This window comes from Pseudonaja textilis, chromosome 3, assembly GCF_049901715.1.
Source record: "Pseudonaja textilis isolate UNSWEBS1 chromosome 3, rPseTex1.2, whole genome shotgun sequence".
NCBI classification, from domain to species: domain Eukaryota; kingdom Metazoa; phylum Chordata; class Lepidosauria; order Squamata; family Elapidae; genus Pseudonaja; species Pseudonaja textilis.
In genome coordinates this window covers 191,603,113-191,624,646 of record NC_141992.1, presented here as the reverse complement: position 1 = coordinate 191,624,646, position 21,534 = coordinate 191,603,113, and the positions used below count along the sequence as shown (strand labels likewise).

General features: G+C 42.8%; 1 protein-coding gene across 2 annotated transcripts in view; it reads left to right on the top strand.

Moving 5' to 3' along the window:
* The window catches only part of ZFAT (zinc finger and AT-hook domain containing), a 121,499-nt gene that overhangs the window by 93,033 nt on the left and 6,932 nt on the right, over positions 1–21,534 (top strand). The window lies entirely within an intron of this gene.

The following is a 21,534-nucleotide window of genomic DNA, read 5'->3' as shown; positions in this document are numbered from 1 at the left end:
TGGAGGAAAAGTAAACAAGCCAATGCAATCCTAGATCGCATTAACAGAGGGATAAAATCAAGATCACACGAAGTGCTACTACTGCTTTACAAAGCCTTAATAAGACCGTACTTGGAATACTGCGTCCAGTTGTGGTCCCCATATTATAAAAAAAGATGTTGAAAAAGTACAAAAAAAGAGCAATAAAAATGATTAGGGGGCTGGAGGCTAAAACATAAAGAACGGTTGCTGGAACTGGGTATGTCTAGTTTAATTAAAAGAAGGACTGGGGCGACATGATAGCAGTGTTCCAGTATCTAAGGAGCTGCCACAAAGAAGAGGGAGTCAAGCTATTCTCCTAAGCCCCTGTGGGCAAGGCAAGAAGCAATGGATGAAAACGAATCAGAGAGAAAACCAACCCAGAACTAAGAAGAAATTCCCTATCGCTTAGAACAATTAATCAATGAAACAACTTGCCTCCAGAAAATGTGAGTGCTCCATCACTGGAGGTTTTTAAGAATGGATTAGACAGCCATTTGTCCGAAATGGTATAGGGTCTCCTGCTTGAGCAGAGGGTTGGACTAGAAGACCTCCAAGGTCCCTTCATCTCTATTATTCTGTTCTGTTAAGGTTTTGTTAAAGGCTAAGCTTTACTTGGTGTTGGAGCCTGTCCTGCCATCATTGCTGTAGCTATGGGAAGTCTTTTTTTTTTCCCCTCTCTTCAATGGGATTCCGACTTGGTCTTCTTCATCCTTTTCCATCCCTTAATCTCTTTTCGGAGCTCTTTTTGCTTCCTTCTCCCTCCCTCCCCTCAAAGTGAGGGTTGGTCTCCAGCTGTTAGAATGGCCTCTTCTCCTTCTCTCAGCTGCTGTCCTTACCAGCCCTCTCTGTGTGATTCCTCTCTTTGTGCAAATCTTTCTTCTTTCCTTCAATCAGTCTGGCTTAACGAGCTTTGAGGAACTGTTCCAATGCAGCCACTAAGGAGGGTAAATAGCAATAGCACTTGGACTTACATGCCGCTTCACAGTGCTTTACTGCATTACTCTCTAAGGCAGGGGTGTCCAACCTTGGCAACTTCGAGACTTGTGGACTTCAATTCCCAGAATTCCTCAGCCAGCTAGCTGGCTGAGGAATTCTGGGAGTTGAAGTCCACAAGTCTCAAAGTTGCCAAGGTTGGACACCCCTGCTCTAAGGGGTTTACAGAGTCAGCCTCTTGGCCCCAACAATCTGGGTCCTCATTTTACCGACCTTGGAAGGATGGAAGGCTGAGTCAACCTTGAGCCCATGAGAATTGAACTGCCAAACTGCTGGCAACCGACAGTCATCAGATGTGGCCTGCAGTATTGCATTTATAACCATTGTGGTTCATAAAATCACAAATTATATTGTTGGTTTATAAGTGGAGTAGCTGGCAGTTAAGCTTACATCAAGCTCACTGGCAAAAAGCAGCTTATATGGACATTAAGCCAAACCTGGCCTTATATCTTTTAGACACTATTTTGGGGTTGAATGTGTTTAAGTCAGTTCTAGGGGAGAGATCTCTTTTGTGGGATCTTTGGTGCTGCTCTCTTAGCAAAGCCCACTCCCTTTTAGCACTGATGTTGTTACCCAGTCAGGTGATGAAACATCTGCATGAAAACCTGGAGCTGTCGGCAGAGTCGGGCAGTAGCGAGGAGGTTGGGGAGGAACTCGGCCATTCCTGGAGGCTGAGGAAGGCTCGGACGAGGGCTCTGCATCAGAGGCAGAGATGGGGGCCAGGGCAGGCTAGCAGTCATCAGCTGCCTTCGGGCTCGGACAGCAGTGAGGCTGGGGAGTTTCTGGAACCGGTTCCCAGCCTGCGCATGCGCAGAGCTGCCAAAAGGAAGGCACAATTAAGAACTCAGGGTCGATGTGGGAGTAAGGCCACCGGTGGACAATGAATGGCCCCTCCCATCAGGATTAAAAGAGAAGCAAAAGGGAAGGGGGCTTTTGCAGGAAACAACTTGCTCGTTCGTTTGTATGTTCCAGCCTTGTGGAGACTTGTCTGTATAACCCAGCCCTTCCCTGCCAGCATTGAGTGTGGAACTATTTACCGGGCAGCGTTCCAGGATTGGTAAAGGTCTGAGCTAATTAGTATCCCTTTGCAAGACTGTTTGCCAAGCCGTTGGCTGACCGCGAATGAAATAAGTTCACATTAATGTAAGAAAAGAGGTTTTTGACGGGACTCTGAATTGACTTAGTACTTTTTGGAGAGGCCGAGGACAGAACAGAGAGCGCGAAGGACCTCAAGTTTGACCCTAATCTCTTCTATCTTTTGATCGTGTTTGCAATGGCTGATACTCCTGTTGTAGTCTCCCCCAACAAGCCGTTGGAGACGTCCCTCCACAAATGCTTGTGAGAAGGAGCAGAGAAGGCAGGCCCGCTTTCACTGAGTGGCCATGATAAATGCTTTCAAGGCTGATCAAAAACACCTTTGCAGCCTTGGGCTGCCAGCTCGGCTCTTCCCTCAGTTTCTCAGTGCCTCTCTTCTGTTTTTTTGTTGATTATCTTTGCTGAGTCTCTTGGCTGTCTGCTGAAGGAAGTGATGAGTCAAGGAATTGAGTTGGCAAGCTGTGAACACCAAATTACCTGGCATGAAGGACTCGAACAATTCCTTAGCTAGCCTTAGAGAAACTCAATTAAGTTGAGCTAAATAAATGCTGAGGCTCTTCTCTGGGTTCTGAGAGGCTGCTCCATAATATTGCCGGAAAAAGAAAGGTGTCTTCTCTATAGCTACCCCAGCCCTTTGGAAGAGCCTCCATGCTGGGCTAGGATGGGGAGAAATGGATGGATATGGAGCCATTATTTTTACAAGTAGTGCATATGACAGAGCATAATAGAGTTGGAAGGGACCTTGAAGGTCTTCTAGACTGACCCCTGACTCAAGCAGGAGACCTTACACCATTTCAGACAAATGACTGTCCAGTCTCTTTTTGAAAGCCTGCAGTGATGGAACTCCCACAATTTCCGAAAGCAAGCAATTCCATTGGTTGACTGCTCTACTATCCAACACACCATCCTCCTTCAATTTTTCCCACAAGGTGGGTTGGGCTGACCCACAAAGGCATCCAGGCAGCTTTCATGCCTAAGACAGAACTAGAACTCAGGGTCTGCTAGTGATTCGCCCAAGTCATCCAGCTGGCTTTTTCATGGCTGTGCCAGGAGTTGAACTCGCGATCTTTCACTTCGTAGCCTGCTTCTTGCATGGGCGATCTGATTGTTTTATTGTTGCGGTCTTGGTTTTGCTGTGCTTTATTTCCCTTTCCAACCCCCTATTGTCTTTTATCAGCAAGTAGTAAGAACGAAAAGACATTTCTCTGAATAATAGATAAGTACCGTCTAAATAAATTTAACACATAATTAAATAATACCATCTGAGGAAAACTTCACGGGGAGAATGGGTGGGTTTTTTTTTTCAATCTCTAATCATTCTAGATTCATCCTTCTTCAACGTATGATTTGAAAGGCAGGTTGTTATTGTGGTTTTTTGCTTTGGGAGTGGGGTGGTGGTGGTGTATATTGTGTCATTCTCTCAGCCCTGTGACTGACAATTGTTGAAACTGTAAAAAGACCGGAGGTTATTTTAATGCCTTGTGTCACGAGTCTCTTTATATTCATCTCTGTCATCTAAAAAAATCCCTCTAAGCGAAAGGGGATCCAAGTGGGCAGAAGAAGAGGGATAGATTTCACTCCCCCTCCCACAGCGTGAAGGAGATAATCAAACTTCATTATAAACAAATTCTACAATTAAAAAACTATTAAAAACATATTTCCATTCACTGCAGCATATTTGTAGCCGTCCTCACTCCCTTTGCCATATTCTTAAGTATGTAGAATATTACTAAATATTATTACAATTGTTTTACATTTGATTTATGTCATCTTTTCGTATATTGATGTAGTTATTGGCATATTTATACATAAGTATATACATGCCTATTGATACCAAATTATATCATCACACCATAAGCTTTCATCCCATTTATCTTGACCTAATTATAAAACTCATCTTGAAATACCTTCTATTTAAGAGTTTTTGAAAGAGGGCCAGGGCTTCTTTCTTTCCAGAAAAAATTAAAAATAAAATAAATGTGTTTCTGTTCTGTCTGTGTATACATGTGATATTACTTACAACCCCATTCTTTTGATCCCATTGAGGTCTTTACAGTTAGTCCTTGACTTACAACTAGTTGTTTAGCGACTTTTCAGAGTTCTAGTACCTCTCTTCCCCCCCCTCAAAAGGCTACTTATAACCCAGTTCCAAAATTATGACGTTTACCCACCCAACCGCCAAAGCAGTGGCGGTATTCTACCGGTTCAGCCCGGTTCTACCAAGGCGGTAGCAGTGATGAGCAGCAGAGACCGAACCAGTCCTCTCCACCACTCTGCTGTTGGGCCCACCTGTCCGCCCGTGCTCCCATACTCACCTTTATCCTCTGAATTTGAAGCGCAGCTGCTTTGCGCGGCACAGAAGAGAGCCGCGTGGCAGCTGCTGAAGCGACCGGCATCGTGCAGGCTTGCAGGTGGCGAGTTACAACGCCTCTGCACCTGCGCAAAGCCACGCCCACTGAACCAGAAGTAAAAATATTTGAATCCCACCACTGCCCCAAAGTAACGCGACTGCATTTTGAGCACTGCATAATTGACCCACGTTTACCGCCATTTGGACACACCCACACAGTCACATAACCATGATTTATGACATTATTTATTTATTTTTTGCCAGAAAACAGCATTTACTTCTGATTTTCAGCAACCCACCTTCCTTAGCAAACAATGGATTTGCTTAGCAACTGCTGTGTCTGCTTAAGGACTATACTATTCACTTTCTGACTGCTGCCTTTGCTTAACGACTGCTGCATAAAATTAGAATCCAGTCACTTTGCATCCTCCGTCCACTTACAATCATAATTCCAGGCTCCGTGACGGTCATATAACTCACAGATGACCTGTATTCCTTTCTCAAAATCCTCATAACTGTTCTATTCATGTGCTCTTTTTTATATAGAGAAAACATTTTTCTTCTCTCTGTAGTGTAGATTTGCTATCCCTGATTTTTTAAACACACACACACACACACACATATTTTTGGCTAAGCCAAAAATTCAGAAGGCATAGTGCACCATTTCCATAATTGTTAGAATACAATATAGGTAATCTTCGACTTATAACCACAATAGGCTTAGATAACTTAGAACTATGCTACCTTCGGTCTGACCTAAGCGTAGTAAATAAAATTATCCATTGCAATGTCCTACCCCTCAATGACTACTTCAGCTTCAACCACAGCAATACAAGAGCACACAATAGATACAAACTCAAAGTAAACCGCACCAAACTCAATTGCAGGAAATACGACTTCATAAACCGAGTGGTCAATGCCTGGAATGCGCTACCTGACTCTGTGGTTTCTTCCCCAAACCCCCCAAATTTTAATCTTAGACTGTCCTCTGTTGACCTCACCCCAGTCCTATGAGGTCTTTTAAGGGGGCGTGCATAAGCACACCGACATGCCTACTGTATTCATTTCATGTATTCATAATCATGTTTATACTTGTACCTGTTATCTAATGCTTGCTTGACAAAAAAAATAAACAAACAGACAAACAAATAAATAAATATTAATAAATAACAATTGAGCCCCAAATTTATGTTGCTCAGTGACATAGTTGTTAAGTGAATTTTGCCTCCTTTTAGGACCTTTCTTGCAACAATTGTTAAGTGAATCACTGCAGTTATTAAGTTAGTAACACGGTTGTTAAGTGAATTTGGCCCTCCCCATTGACTTTCCTGGTCAGAAGGTCACAAAAGTCTCTCTCTCTCTCTCTCTCTCTCTCACACACACACACACACACACACACACACACACAGGACACTGCAAACTGTCATAAATATGAGTCAGTTGCTAAGTGTTTGAATTTTGATCATGTAACATGGAGATGGTCCCTTATTCCCCAGTGTTGTTATAGTTTTAAGCAGTCACTAAACAAGTGTTTTAAGTCAAGGACTACCTGTAGTTGAACAAGAGGAAAAGAAATGCAAGTATCACTCTTTGGAGTCAGGCAGTTTACAAATTTAATAATAAATTAAGACTAAATAATGCCTAACAACTGTTTCATTGCCTACTACTTAGCAAAGTGGGTTTCTTATGTTGATGCTACCAAGGAATTCAATCAGAATAGAGCTGGAAGAGGGACCTTGGAGGTCATCCAGCCCGACCCCCCTGCTCAAGCAGGAGACCCTATACAATTTCAGACCAGTGGCTGTCCAGCCTCTTCTTCAGAACCCCCAATGCCAAAGAATTAAAATGGAAGGGCATCTCTGTGTGATTTGACAGCTGCTATGAACCTGTTTCCTTTTTTTATTTTGTCAGACAGGTATAAAATTAAATTTTTGGATAGCTGGATAGATACACTTGCGTGTTTCGGTTCAACAGGAGCCACATGGAAGGAGTTTAAACGTTGATCTGGTTTGACTTGAACATACCCTGAGAAACACAGCAATTTGTCATGGTAAAAAATGCCGACTGATGTCCACCAGAGAAAAGAGAGCTGAGGCGTCAACAGCAGTCAGTCAATTGACAAAACTAGTAGAAAACACATGGACAAGAGCCGCTAGGAAAGCTGCTAAATTTGTTTATTGGTTATTTTCATTTCAGGAGAATGCCAAATTTAATAGGCATTCAGCTCGGTGATATTGTCCCCAATGAGATTTTGGTTTCTGCTCATTTTTACATCAGTCACCTTCCTATTCATTTTGGCTGGCCGTGTTATTTATTTGCACGGTCCCCACGGCATTTAAAATTATGCGGGGCTTTTGACTAAAAATAAAAGAAAGAAGCCCATTTGTGTACCCATCCAGGCTATAATATCCTTGGCTTGCAAGCCTCCTTGTACCTCCCCATCCCTCCATCCCAAGCAATCCGATTTGTTGCCACGGCAATTGTATGTGCGGCAGAGTGTCATTTGCAGGATAAATTGCAGGTCGGCTCTGGGATGTTGTGACATTAAGCGACTCCTCGCTGCCATAGAACAACGGGGCTGGCAATTCATTGTCAGTGAGTCAACTGTTGTGCCAAGGCAGGGGTTGGATGAGATGGTACAATCCTTTAATTTCAGCAGCCCATCTGCTGCAATTGGGTTACCTGTTTAGAGTCTGTGCTATAAAGGATTACAAATGTGTGGCTTGCCAATTCTAAATCATTTAAGCCTGTTGGGTTTATGGGTGATGGAAACTAATCAAGGAGAGAAGCAACCTAGAACTAAAGAGAAATTTCATAACAGTGAGAAAAATTAGCCAGTGGAACAACTTGCCTCCATAGGTTATGAATGCTCCAACATTGAAGGCTTTTTAGACTGGACAGCCATTTGTCCAGAATGGTATAGGGCCGTGATGGTGAACCTACGGCACGTGTGCCACAGATGGCATGCAGAGCCATTTGTGCCAGGACATGAGCTACAGCCAAACTTAACTCACTGAGCATGTGCATGCCTCACAGCTGATTTTCGGCCTCCCAAAGGCTTGAGGAAGGCTTCTGCAGGCTTTGCAGGCTGAAAACTAGCCCCGTTTTGTCACTTCCTGTTTTTTCGAAAATACCGGAAGTGACAAAACGGGGCTAGTTTTCGGCCTGCAGAAGCCTTCCTGAAGCCTCTGGGAGGCTGAAAAGGCCTCAAGCCAGCCGAAAATCAGCTGTGAGGTGCAGTGCAGGTAAGGGGATGGCGGGGTAGGAGGGTGGGGATTGCGCACGCATGCGTGTGGGGACACGCATTGCCTTCTGGGTGTTGGCACACAAGTGCGAACGTGCAAGTGCATGCACAATTTTTGGCACAGGAGCCCCAAAAGGTTAACCGCGCTGCTATAGGGTCTCCTGGTCAAGCAAAGGGTTGGACAAGAAGATGTCCAAGGTCCCTTTCAACTCTGTTGTTCTGAGTGAGCAACAGGCTGGCCCGTTGCTTATTAGATCTTTCTCTTGTTTACTCCCCATTTCTTCCTTAAGCATGACCTGAGCTGAGCACCTGTGAATTATATAGTATAGACATGCTGAAATTACTACATATGTCTTCTCTGGATGTTTAGAAAGAGTGCAGGTAATCCTCAAACTTACAACCATGCATTTAGTTAGTGACTGTTTAGAGTTACAGTGGCGTTGCCAAAAGGTGAATCATTTTTCCACATCTACAACTGTTACAGCATCCCCCTGGTCACGTGATCAAAATCCAGACACTTGGCAACTGACTCATACTTACAATGGTTGCAGTGCGACTGATGTGAGCACCTTTTGCGACCTGCCAACAAGCAAAATCAACAGGGAAACCAGATTCACTTAATATCTGTGTTACTGACTTAACAATTGCAGCAATTCACTTAACAATTTGTGGCAAGGAATGTCAGAAAACGAGGCAAACCTCATTTAACAACTGTTTGGCTTAGCAAGGGCTCAACTATGGTTGTAAATCAAATTAGCTGTATTGAAAACAAAACGTTGCGGCTTTCTTCAGCAGAGCATTCAGTTTTGGTGAAAGAATCATTTGATTCGTCTCACCCAAAACTGATGAGCGGCCAACATTTGCCAACGTTTTATTTTATTTTTGTCTTTTAGCTTTTGTATAGTTTTCATCTTTTTAGGATTGTAAGCCATCCAGGGTCACCCTACGATAAGATGGCAGCCAACAGGTTTTACAAATTAACAAGTAAATAAAACATTGCGGCTGGATGCAGTTATGATAGCCCAAGCTGACCAAATCAAGCATCCTATAACTACAGTATAGCTCAATCATATAGCTCCCGCTGCCTTAAGAAAGTTCAAAACATTCTCAAAGATCCATCTCATCCTGGGAACCCTTTTTTTGAACTATTACCATTTGGCAGATGGTACAGAATAATAAAAACAAGAACAAATAGGCTGAAAAACAGCTTTTATTCCAGGGCAGTAGCTCTTTTGAATTCTACTGTATAGTGCAGTGTTGGTGAGGTGTCGGGGATTTTCGGTTCAATGTGTGGAGGGTGAAGGATGTTTGTTTGTGTTTATTTTCATGGTCATAAAGTGCACTGAAGATAGTGTTTGATTGCGTTGTACAAGATGCAATGACAAAGTAAACTAAACTACAAGTGGTCCTTGAGTTACGACCGTAAATGAAGCCTGCCCGTTATGGTCTTAAGTCTTAACAGTCACAAAATATTATTGGTTTTACAACCCATAAATGATTTCCATTTTTGCGGAGCTCGTTAAAAAAATTCAGTTACCATAAAACAAATACCACAGTTGTTAAGGGAACCCATTGTTTGCTGTGACATAATTTTGCCAAAAAAAACCCAGAAGTGCTGGTTTTCATCAAAGCGGTCATACAATGCAGTCATGTGACAGAGGGATGTGCAAACAGCCACAAATGCGGTTGTGTTGCCAAATACTCGAAATGCGGTCATGTGATCACCATCAAAACATTGAGTATGGGTCACAAATTTCCCTTTTCATGTACATCGTAAGTCTGAATAATTGCTAAGTGACAGATCGTAAGTGGAGGGCTACCTGTATTGGCATAATACCATTATTATTATTATTATTAAATTGTCATTAAACTGCCTGAAACATCACAACCAAAGATGCAATTATTGAGCCTAACTTGGCATCTTCAGCAAAAAAGACTCAGCGATCCTGCCTTGAGATGCCAGTGGATTTGAAATCTTTTCCACTGAGCACCGAACAAGGCTTTGGAACAAACTATTCTGGGAATGACTCATTAGTGAGCCTGCATTCTTCAATTAACACAATTATACTTTCTCTTCTTTGCTCACTCATCTAATTTCTCCTTCGCCTAACTCACTGATATATATATTTTTTTTTATCAGAGGCCGCCTGTAGAGACGCAGGCCGCTCTCCCTCCTCTCCTCTAATGCATTCAGATAATTGTGATGTTAGTCAAGAGATGGGGAGAAATTAATTTGAGTTCCCCTGTGTTTGCAAAATGAGAAATTCTATCCTAACAAACATCTGAGCCGAGCCGCAGCTGGCCCTCCAAATTTGTACGTCTCTGAATATTAAAAAAACAAAAAACAAAAACGCATTTCTCTAAGCCAGAATTTCCCCGATTCAGATCCTTTGATTATAGTTATATTTATTTCTTTATTATTGCTTACGGGAACAAATTGCACATGAGTCAGATCATACAAACCCTACCCCAGTGCTGCTTCAGGCTGATTAATTAGATGAGCAGTTCACACCAAACTGCCTTTTGTTTCCTACTTTCCTCCCTCCCTCCCTTTTTTACCGTTGTGACTCTGGCCTACTTCCTGGGGTTAAAACAGAATACGAATTAATTATTGAATGTTTTGCCACACCTATAGCAAATAATCCACATAACAGATATATAAGGGACATTAGAGCTCTTCTTATCCAACCCCCGATTCAGGCAGGAAACCCTATACCATTTCAGATAAATTATTGTCCAGTGTCTTCTTAAAAAACTTCCAGTGTTGGAGCACCCACAACTTCGGAAGGAGGGTCATTCCACTGATTAATTGTTCTCACCGTCAGGAGATTTCTCCTTCTAGGTTGCTTCTCAGTGGGATGTTCATAAGTGTAAACAGTTTCTTGATTCAGATGACCGGTCTTGGAACAAGTAGAGGAGCAAATTGAAGTTAGCATTTCTGCTCATCCAAGTTCTGCTAGTATTGCCATCATCCATCAACAGACCATCCTGCTGTAAGTTGCCTTTGGTGCAAAGTATCAGTAGCACCCCTCAGTTTTCTGATACCAGTACTTCATAGAGAGACCCCTAATCTAAGACAATCATCTTTAACGGGCAGATAGATTAAATAAAGAAAGGTAAGGGCTTTCCTTGCTCAGTCATATCCAACTCTAGGGGTTGGTGCTCATCTCTGTTTCCTAGCCAAAGAGACAGCACTGTCTAAAGCAGCGGTCCCCAACCACTGGGCCCCAGACCAGTACCTGTCCGTGGAGCATTTTTTACCAGGCCGCAAAGAAGTGGCCGCCGCCATCTTGTTTCGACGGCGCTTGAGGAAATGCTTCCGGGTGAGCTTGTCGGCCGTCGGTTGGAAAGCGGCGTTTGGGTGCTGAATCCTCACACCTTAGTTTCGTCGGGGGCTTCGAACGAAGAGCCATCCCGATGGCGGTGGAGTGTCACGTTAGGAGGAGATTAAGAAAGAGCCCGAAAAGCCCATCGACAAAGGTACAAAGGAGGAGTTGAAGGTGGCGGGGAGAAGCGGGGGACGGCTGGCTGGCCGTGGGACAAAAAAGGTTGGGGGCCACTGGTCTAAAGGCCTTTTCCATGGTCATGTGGCCAGTATGGCTATACACCAAAGGATGCAGTAACTTTCTCATTGAAGTTGTATCTATTTATCTGCTCGCATTTGCATGCTTTCAAACTGCTAGGTTGGCAGGAGCTAGGGTTGGAATGGGAGCTCAGCCCCGTCCACGAGTTACTCTTTTGCAAATTCAGGGACAACTGGGTACCTTTTCAACTTCTTTTATTTTTCTCGATTTGGGGGCATAAGCATTCTTCTGCGTCTGGACATTTTATAGCTTCTTCTCCAATGCTATACAGCATTTTTCAAGTCAATATGAGAGATGGGCTCCCATGGAAATCGTTCTGACCAAGGCTTCCTAGACTGTAATTATGCACACGCTTATTTTAAAAACAAGACGTATTTTATTGCAACGCTGGGAATTGTTCTCATACAGTCCCCCCGAATTAAGCACCCATCTTTCTTTTCTGTGAAGTGCTGCCAATAACAGAAGTATCAAATGAACTAGGGAAGGAAAAAAACAACCAAAGTACAAAGAGCTTCAAGAACAAATCTGAACCGAAGGAACGACATTGCTTCCTGCAAAGGTTTCATCATCTTTGCCTGACCTTTATACCTTATGGGAGGGGCAATCCCCTCTCAGCTTTATTCCCCAAGTCACCCCTTTTGTTTCAGCTCTTCTTGCCTTCTAGCAGCTCTGTGCACACGTGCACTGGGAACAGGCTCCCATGGGTCCTCTGCCTCGCTGCTGCCAGACTCCGAAGGCTCCAAAGGCAGCACCCCACTCCCAGCTGGTCCTGTTCCCATCTCTGCATCGGATGCAGGACCTTCATCCAAGTCCTCTCCAGACTCCATGACTGGTCTCTGTTCTTTCCCACTGTCTGATTCCGTTGCCATCTGCACTGACTGCCGGCGAACCACAACAGAAGCGATGGTCGTCCCGCCTTCATAAACATGCCGCTATCTACAAGTTAAGAATAAGAGAGAAGACTTTGATAGAAATAGGTAGGAGACTAAGCAAGTCGAAAACTGCCAGATAGCATTTAGAAAAGAGTTCCGACAGGCACATTCCTATTCACTGAACTGTAAGAAGAAGTCCCTCACAATTAGACTTCCAAGGTTCCGTTACAATAGCCAATCTTCCAGAAAAGTAGGTATGAATCTTTTTATGGAATTAATTTCCTGGCATGGTCCGTCTAGTGGGGTTAACTCTCCAGGTGTGCTTCTCAAGTTAGTGGATATTCGGTTGCCTCTTTTGAGTTGTGTCAGTCCGTTCGAAAGCCAGCACTGTTCACAGGAGCGATTAAGGCTCTCCTGATTGATCTGCCAGATGAGGAAAATCCCATAAGCTCTGTGATTCTGCCAGCAAGTTCATTTAAGAAGATACAATTGAACCTGGCAGTAGTTCCACCTCAGTGCCCTCAACCTTCCTTGGATGACAATGATTGTCAATCACTTGGTGTTCTCCTTAGCCTCATAATTGCCCTCCAACTGCTTTTTAAAAGTGGTAGGTTGCCAGATTCCATTCTTGTCTTCAGAAGGCATCATGGTACATTGGCCTAAAGATCAGCAGTTAAAATAGCCGTAAATGCAGTTACAAATATAGCTATAAAATTAGCCTAGTGCAGCTATTCGTTTCATCACGTCAGGCTTCTGTATGCTTGCTCTGATCTGATAATAGAAGGTTGTTGTCACAATGATTCATTCACTCATACCTATATATGCAGTGGTGGGATTCAAAAGTTTTTATTACCGGTTCTGTGGGTGTGGCTTGGTGGGCGTGGCAGGGGAAGGTTACTGCAACATCCCTATTCCCTCCCCAGCCCACTAACCTGCTTTCCAGCTCCGTTCTCCTGTGCAGGGCAACCAAAGAAGACCCAGCCAATCAGCTGGGACACGGGAGGCAGAGAATAGATGGGGGCGGGGCTAGTCAGAGGTGGGATTTGCCAGTTCTCCGAACTACTAAAAATTTCCTCTACCGGTTCCTCAGAACCGGTCAGAACCTGCTGAATACCACCTCTGTATATAGGATTTATACAGCAGCCCATATCACACAAGATGCTTATAGGATTCAAACACACAAAGGTCAGGTTGCCCTCAACTTTCAACAGTTCTTTTAGTGACCGTTCCAAGTTACAACAGCACTTGAAAAAGGCGACTTAGGACCATTTTTTTCACACGACTAAAGAAACATCTCCATAGTCACGTGATCAAAATTCAAGCACTGGGCAATTGGCCTGTATTTATGACCGCTGTGGTGTCCCAGGGTCACTTGGTCACATTTTGTGACATTCTGACAAGCAAAGTCAACAGGGAAGCCAGATTCCACTTAACAACCATGTCACTAGCTTAACAAGGGCAGTGGTTTACTTAACAACTGTGGCAAGAAAGTTCACAAAATGGGGCAAAAGGGACTGAACAATTGCCTTACTTAGCAGCAACAAAAAAAATGATCTCCATTTTGGATGCTAAGTTGAGGTCCACCTGTACCACAGATAATCTCCCAGAGCCCAAGGATAATCATTTGTCCTAAATGCCTAACGAAACAACTAGGTCATCAGTGCTTTGTAGAAGACTAACATGGTTAGGGATATCTGAATCTCTGGGGGATGCTGTCCCTTAGGGCAGGTCCTGCAGTTGATGAGGCACAACTCCAGGGTCCAGCAAGATCAGGGGTGGGCTTACCAAATTTGCTCATGATACTAAAGTGGCAGGAATAGCTAACACCCAAGAAGATAGGCTCAAGATCCAGATGGGTCTTGACAGACTAGAACACTGAACCGGATCTAACAAAATGAAATTCAGTGTAGAGAAAAATAAAGTCCTACACTTAGGCAAGAAACAGCAGAAGTACACATACAGACTGGGTGAAACCAGGCTCAATAGCAATAACTGTGAGAGGGATCTTGGAGTCTTAGTGGACAAGCAGCTAAATATGAGCCAGCAGTGTGCAGCCGCCGCCAAAAAAGCTAATGCAATCCTAAGTTGTATTAACAGAGGGATACAATCAAGATCAAGGGAGGTACTAATACCACTCTATAAAGCCTTAGTAAGACCACACCTAGAGTACTGCGTCCAGTTTTGTTCACCACACTATAAAAAAGATGTTGAGACTTTAGAAAGAGTGCAAAGAGCAACCAGGATGATGAGGCGACTGGAGACTAAGGCATATGAAGAACGGCTACAGGAACTGGGCATGGCTAGTCTAGTGAAGGACCAGAGGAGACATGATAGCAGTCTTCCAATATTTGAGGGGCTGCCACAGGGAGGAAGGGGTCAAGCTATTTTCTAAAGCACCAGAAGGCCAGGCTAGGAATAATGGATGGGTGTAACAAGGAACACCAAAAACTGCATTCTGGCTTAGCTTCCAAGAGTCTCAAAGGTGCTTTTTTTTTTTTTCAAAAGGCAGCTAGACCATGTGCTTGTTTTTTAACCTTTGAGGAAGAAGAAAACATTTTGCTTCTCATCAAAAAGCTCCATCGGTTTTGATGAAGCTTCTTGGATGAGAAGCAAAACGTCTTCTTAGCCTTCCTCAAGGGAAAAAAAAAACATAGTCCAGTTGCCTTTTGAAAAAGCACCTTTGAAACAGCCATGACCTGGATGACTGAGAATCTCCATAGACCTCCAGCTTCTCGGTGTACTTCAAAGGCAGCCGTGTGTAGAGAGCATTATAGTAATCTAAAGAAGTGACCAAGACATGAGTTAACTATGAGCAGGGCCTCCCAATCTGGTTTTTCTTGGGAGACTTATGTCAACAAGCATCCATCTTAGGTAAAAAGTCATTCTGTCCATAAATGATTGCACCAGACCCATAGGGAACATAATAAAGAATTAGGACAATTGGCAGCGGGAGATGCCATAGTGTAAGAAAGTAATTTTCACCCCCATCTTGTTACAAATATAGTACAGTACAGGGACAATTTATTGTACCAATGCCATAACTGTGTGTCTTAAAATTCCCATTACTCTGACCAAGGGTGGTGGTGGTTTTTTCTCCAGCCTTGCCAAATCCACTTAGTGGAAAGTGCAAAAGGGAGAAGATAGGACATAGAATAACAGAGTTGGATGTGACCTTGGAGGTCATCTAGTCCAACCCCCTGCTGAAGCAGGAGAGTCTATAGTACATTGCAAACAGATGGTTATCCAGTCTCTTCTTAAAAGCCACAATTTCTGAAGGCAAGCCGTGGATATTTTTTCTCACTGTCAGGAAATTTCTCCTTAGTTCTAAGTTTCTTCTCTCCTTGGTTAGTTTCCATCCATTGTTTCTTGTCCTCCTTCAGGTGCTTTGGAAATTAGGTTGACACCCCCCACCCTTCTTTGTGTCAGCCCTTCAAGTATTGAAACACTGCTATCATGTCACCCCCACTCCTTCTTTTCATTAAACTAGACATTCCCAATTCCAGCAATTGTTTTTCTTATAACACCAGCCTCCAGCCCCCTAATTATTTTTGTTGTTCTTCTCTGTACTCTTCGCAGAGTCTCAACCTTTTTTTATATATGTATACTAGCCGATAAACCTGTGTTTCCCAGGTATTTATTTATCCCAATCCTGAGGAAAATCCGGTAGTCAGGACTCACGCTGTTGTACTGTTTGTTGTGCAGTGTCGCAATTCTCTTATTCCTCCACAAGAGGGAGCCCTGTGAAGCCGTTACCAAGGCAGAAGCCATTTTAAGGTACTCACACACCCCAAGGGGTCTTAGGGGTGTCTTACCTCCACAGTATTTGTTTCAGAGGGTAAGTGATCTGTGTACCAAGTTTGGTTGAAATTTCTCGACGTGTTTCAGAATTATGCTGGAACATACATATTATATATATAGATACTCGCTCTGCTTGGTACATTCTTAAAATACACACTGTATTCTTAAAAAAGAAAAAAATATAAATGTATAATATAATTAAAACAACATTCCATTCCAATTCAATTCTATCATTAATATTAATATTCATTAAAGTCTTAACATCTTTAACATTACTTTTCAATTAAATATCATACTTCTATGGGAACAGTTATAAGCTTTCCATAGTTAATTCCCCCCCTTCACTTATATTTTATAAAACATTAACTAATTAAAATGTTCCAGTTCCTTCCTAATTCTATTTTCTCATTTATTTTATTTCACTTATTTTATTCACAAACATTTCACTAAATTACACTATTTTATCCCTCATTTTAATCATACGTTGTTTCCAATTTTCTAAAGTTATTTCTATTACTAATATAACAATACAATCTTATGTACCTTTACAGAATCCCTTTTTCAGTTAGATTTTCACCCATTATCTCTAAATAGGTCCTGTTCCTCTATATCTTGCTCCGGTCCTTTGTAACTTCTTTTCCTTTCCTTCTTCCCTCTCTTCTTCTCTCTTGCCTTTTTACCCCCTTGTCTCTCTACCTCTATTTCTCTCTTCTGTATTCCTCTTTTCTGTTGCTTTCCAGTATTATACTTATTTTTCGAATTATTTTTCTTTGGTTGTTTTTTTAAGTCTTAAATTCTCCATTCTCTTTCCCCCCTTTCCTTTTTCTTCCCCACATAGAATTACTTGTTCATTAAAGATGGCTTCTTCTTTGTCCCAGTCTTCTTGTTTTGCAGTCTTTTCTTGTTGTTTCTCATAGTTCCAAATCTCCATTTCTAAGAATTGAAAGACGAAGCCAAAAGAACCCTTCCCTTCTTGTGCATCTTCTTTGTACTTTTTAAGTTCCATTTTCAATTCATCCAGAAGTAGTGTCATTGTATAAATTTTTAAACAACCACCCAATTAATTTTAGTCATTCAAACATAATAACCAAAAATCCAAAGATCACCAAATAATCCAAATACACCCAAGCTGTTTCTTTTTTGCTCTTTTTTCTTCTTCTTGGGGTTACTATTTAGTTGCAAAGTTTCAGTTAAAATGTATCTTTTAGAAGTCTTGTTGAAGTTTTACTTTAGATTCTTTTTAATTCCAGGCAGTCTCCTCCCTCTTCCAGATCCTGCCCTTATTCTTTTTCTCTCCCTTCCTGCTTATGAAAAAGAAAGTTTTTAATGTCCAGAAATCTTTATTATCCCTTTGGCATTTTGTTTTATTTTCAGCTTAATTGCCTATTGATGATAAAGCAGATTTTTCCAATTTCTTATTTAAGTCTCTTAGTTGTCAGTATAGGGAAGGAGAGAGAAGAAAAAAAAAAGCCAAACCTTTCCCTTTTCACTTTCCTTCACTGCTTCCGACTCTACTTTGGGAGCGATGTTATTTTTTGTAAGTTTAAATTCCAGGGTACCTTGGTTGTTGCTTTTACAATTTAACCCGGTCAGACAAAACTTTCACTTCTTATCTTCCTCCTGCACATTCTTTTCCGGTCGAGTTCTCCTTTGTGGTGGCCATTTCTGACCACCGCTACAACCGTCTTCGGGAAAGGGAGTAATGGCCAGCTGAGGAGGAGAAATGCGGCTCTCCTCAATCCTGCTGGCAGTCTCCTCCCTCTTCACCACCTCTACGGGGTGGCTTGGCCCCGAAACCAGCTGGCTCGGGGCGCTCCAGCAGCGAACCCAGGCAGAAACCACGCATGATCGTGGATTTCTGTCTGTCGCCAAAGTTCTTCAAACCAGAACAGCCAATATCTCTTGACTTCTTAATTTGGTCCTGATGTATTAACAAGTTCTGAAACTCCCAAATTACTTGTATTGACTAATGTCTTAGATGAGTTTAAATCTTTGGCTGATTTCCATAGACAGTTGAAAATTACTTCTAAAATTACTACTAATGTTGTTAATCTTGCAAGAGGGTTGAAAGGAAGAGTTGGATTGCCATGTTTTAACAAATCAACCTTCTTGCTTTTTAAAAAAATTTTAAATACGTCTTTTATGGTCTTCACATGAACAGTGTCATCTGAAAAAAGATTTTTTTTCATTATGTAAATCAGGAGATATTGAAGAAAGATTGAGTGTCAGTATTTTCATGTTACAAGTAAAATGTATTTGAAGGGATGTTGACATAAATAATTTGGTTCTGCTCTGTGATTGTCACATTTTGGTTTAATATCCATGTTATTATTAATAGAATTTTAAGAATTCTATTTTGAGTTTTGAGCGGGATAGAATCAAGATCATGCGAAGTTATCATGCTTTACAAAGCCCTATTAAGACCACACCTGGAATACTGCATCCTGTTCTGGTCACCTCAATACAAAAAAAGATGTTGAGACTCTGGAAAGAGTGCAGAGAAGAGCGACAAGAATGATTGAGGGTGGGGTGGGGGCTGAAGAATAGTTTCAGGAACTGTCTAATCTAGAGAAAAGAAGAATTACGGGACACGTGATAGCAATCTTCCAATATTTGATGGGCTCCTACGAAGTTGAGGGATCAAGCTGTTTTCCAAAGCACCAAAAAGGCAAGACAGAAAACAATGATGGAAACCACCCAAGGAAAAAAAGCAACCTACTAAGAAGAACTCTCTTAACTGTGAGAGCAATCAACCAATGGAACAGCTTGCCTTCAGAAGTTGTGGGGGCTCCATCGCTGGAGGCTTTCAGAAAGAGACTGGACAACCGTTTGTCTGAAATGGTAATGCTCAAGCAAAGGGTTGCTCTAGAAGACCTCCAAGATCCTGTCCAACTCTACTATTCTATGTTCCAAGAGAAGAGAAATAAGGACGTGATGCTGAGTAACATGCCCCCAAATTGGAATGCATCAATTTATGAAGAATTTTTGCGGCAAATGGAATTTGGATTGTAGGTGACAATTTTGCCATTGGGTGCGGGGGGGACTCCAGTCTTAAAATTTTGGACTAAAGAAATGTGTTCACTCTCAGCTTTATATTGGCTCTTGATTAATGTATTGGGGAAAAAAGAACTTTACTTCTCTTGAACTACACATTTTAATTCTGTTTTTTTTTTAAATTACTGGTTTTTAAGAGTTGCCTTAACTTAGAAATTAAATAAATCATGTCCAACTAAACCTATCTAGGTATGCTAGGCTTCAGTTTCCTGCATTTTTAGCTGGGCAAGACTGAGGTAGATCAACAACCATTAACCATGGCAGAGAAATTATCAAGCTTCAAGAGGCCAATTTCAGAAGAAGCCTGAAGGTCAGTTACGAAAAGGGGGAAATGTTCTTAGATGGACCTTCCATTCGATCTAGCAGGAGAGCTTTTATATCCTTCAGAGAATCAATATAAAAACGATTTGGACCTGGTTGACTAGCTAATCTATCAAGCTGTAGAAGAAGACCAGGCTGAACTGGAAGGTGAGATTAAATGTGTCACCACTTCGGAGTCATTGCATTGCCACAAGACACTTAAGTCCAGCCACCCTTGAATTCCCTTGACCCTTATCTAGCACCAGTTTAGCCTTGACCATTAGTTGATTATATTCTTGTACATAGGGGTCATGGTCTCATCAGATTCTGGTTTGGAGGAGGAATTGGAACCAAGACCATATAACAGGGAAGGCACATCTCCCCTGAAGAGGCCAGGGGCTGAGGACAATGCTGTCTCAGGCCCCTCAGGCATTGGGGGAGGTGGTCAACTGGACAGGAGGATGCCGGCCCTCACAAACACGCGGGAGGGTTAGCAGTGGGGATGAGAGGCAGCAGATCAGTGGTGGTATTCTACCAGTTCAGCCCAGTTCTGGCATACCGGTAGCGCCGAAGATCAGCTGGCAGAGAACCAATTCACTCCCAAGTCCTTCCAAGGCTCTGCAGTTGGGCCCACCCACCTGCCGCTGCTCCTAGGACCTTTTTAACCTCTCAGCTGTTTGGCACGGCAGAGCGGGCTACTGTGCTAAACAGCTGAAGAGGCGCAATAGCTTAGTTTTTACTGTTTTAATGAGTGCGCAGAGCGCGTATTTCCCACAAGAGTGAGTCTCGCGCGAGTTGTGGGATCCCACCCCTGCAGCCATGCCCACCAAGCCACACCCACAGAACCGGTGGTGGGAACTTTTGAATCCAACCACTGCAGCAGACCGCCCTCTGATGAGGAACAGCTGCCCTCCCCCACCTCGATCCGAGGGCACGGAGAGTGAAACGGAGGGAGGCTCAAATCTGCTTGGGAGGAGGTCCCCCTGGCCATCCTCCCAAGGAGCACCTGCCTTGGGTTGACTTAAGCAAAGGCTGCGGGGAGGGCATGTTTGTTGAAAACAATCGTTTTGCTTTTTGGGGCCCGCATTTCTCCAGCCTTGGAAAAACCCCTGCTTTGACTCCTGTTTCTACCTGAGCCTTTGCCTCATGGACTTGCCTTGTGGACAACTCACGGACTTTGCCTTGTGAACTTTGCGGTGGAACTAATAGAACAATAAGGGACTCTATTGAAGCCTATCTTTGCCTATGGATCATATAATAGCAATAATAAATACTTAAGTGCTTTGAATTCAACAAGTGCTCCTGATTTTTTATATAGTAAATATGTGGATATTTATTGAGGTTAACATGTGCGATTTTTTTTTATCCCGTAAGCAAACTACATTCCAGTTCTTGATCTTTCCTTTGAGAAACAGGATGTCCCGAACTGAGTTGACATAAAGAACAGTAATGTCTGTCAGAAGTAGAATCCCTTCTCCTGTGCAGTTCATCTGTCGCTGTCTAGCACTCTGACACATTACAGTGCATTTTCTGGAGCGTGATACCTCCATGTTCTCCCCCCCTTTCACAATAATTTCAACTGAATCTAGGCCTCCCATAAAAGTCACACGTTTTCTGAGGCCCCCAAAAACCAGCGTAAATCCATTTTATGGTACAAGGCATGTTATGCTAAAACGTGGTGTCTTGTTGAATATAAGCATATTGTATAACGACCTTTCTGGCACAAAATGATTACCTCTGTGATCTGAAATAAAATAAGTGCACAATTGTTCTCTTCCATTCTTCGCTCCATTTGCTGCTCATGTCTGAGATGGAAGGAAGCCTCGGGCTTCCAGGAGTTTCATTCTTAGTCTGCTGGATGCTTAACTTAAGTGGTTTATAGTTGCATTGCTGGACCAGCTGTTCCTTTAAGATAAACTTTTATGGGAATTACACATCTGCGTAGGAAGAAAATCCACCGCATAAAGTGGTTGGACCTTTCTGAGCTGCCTGGTGGTATCTGGTGCCTTAGTAGTCTTTGAAAATTACTGTTGTGGTCATGAGAGACTAGAGTAAGGTTCCCCAACCCTTGGTCTCAGTGGTAGGTTTCAAAATAGTTTACCACCGATTCGGTGGGCGCGGCTTGGTGGGCGTGTTTTGCTCGCCCACACACGCTTTGTGTGTGTGCGTCAAACGCATGTTTTGCGCAGGCACAAAGGCTTTCCAACTCACCTCCTGCAATCC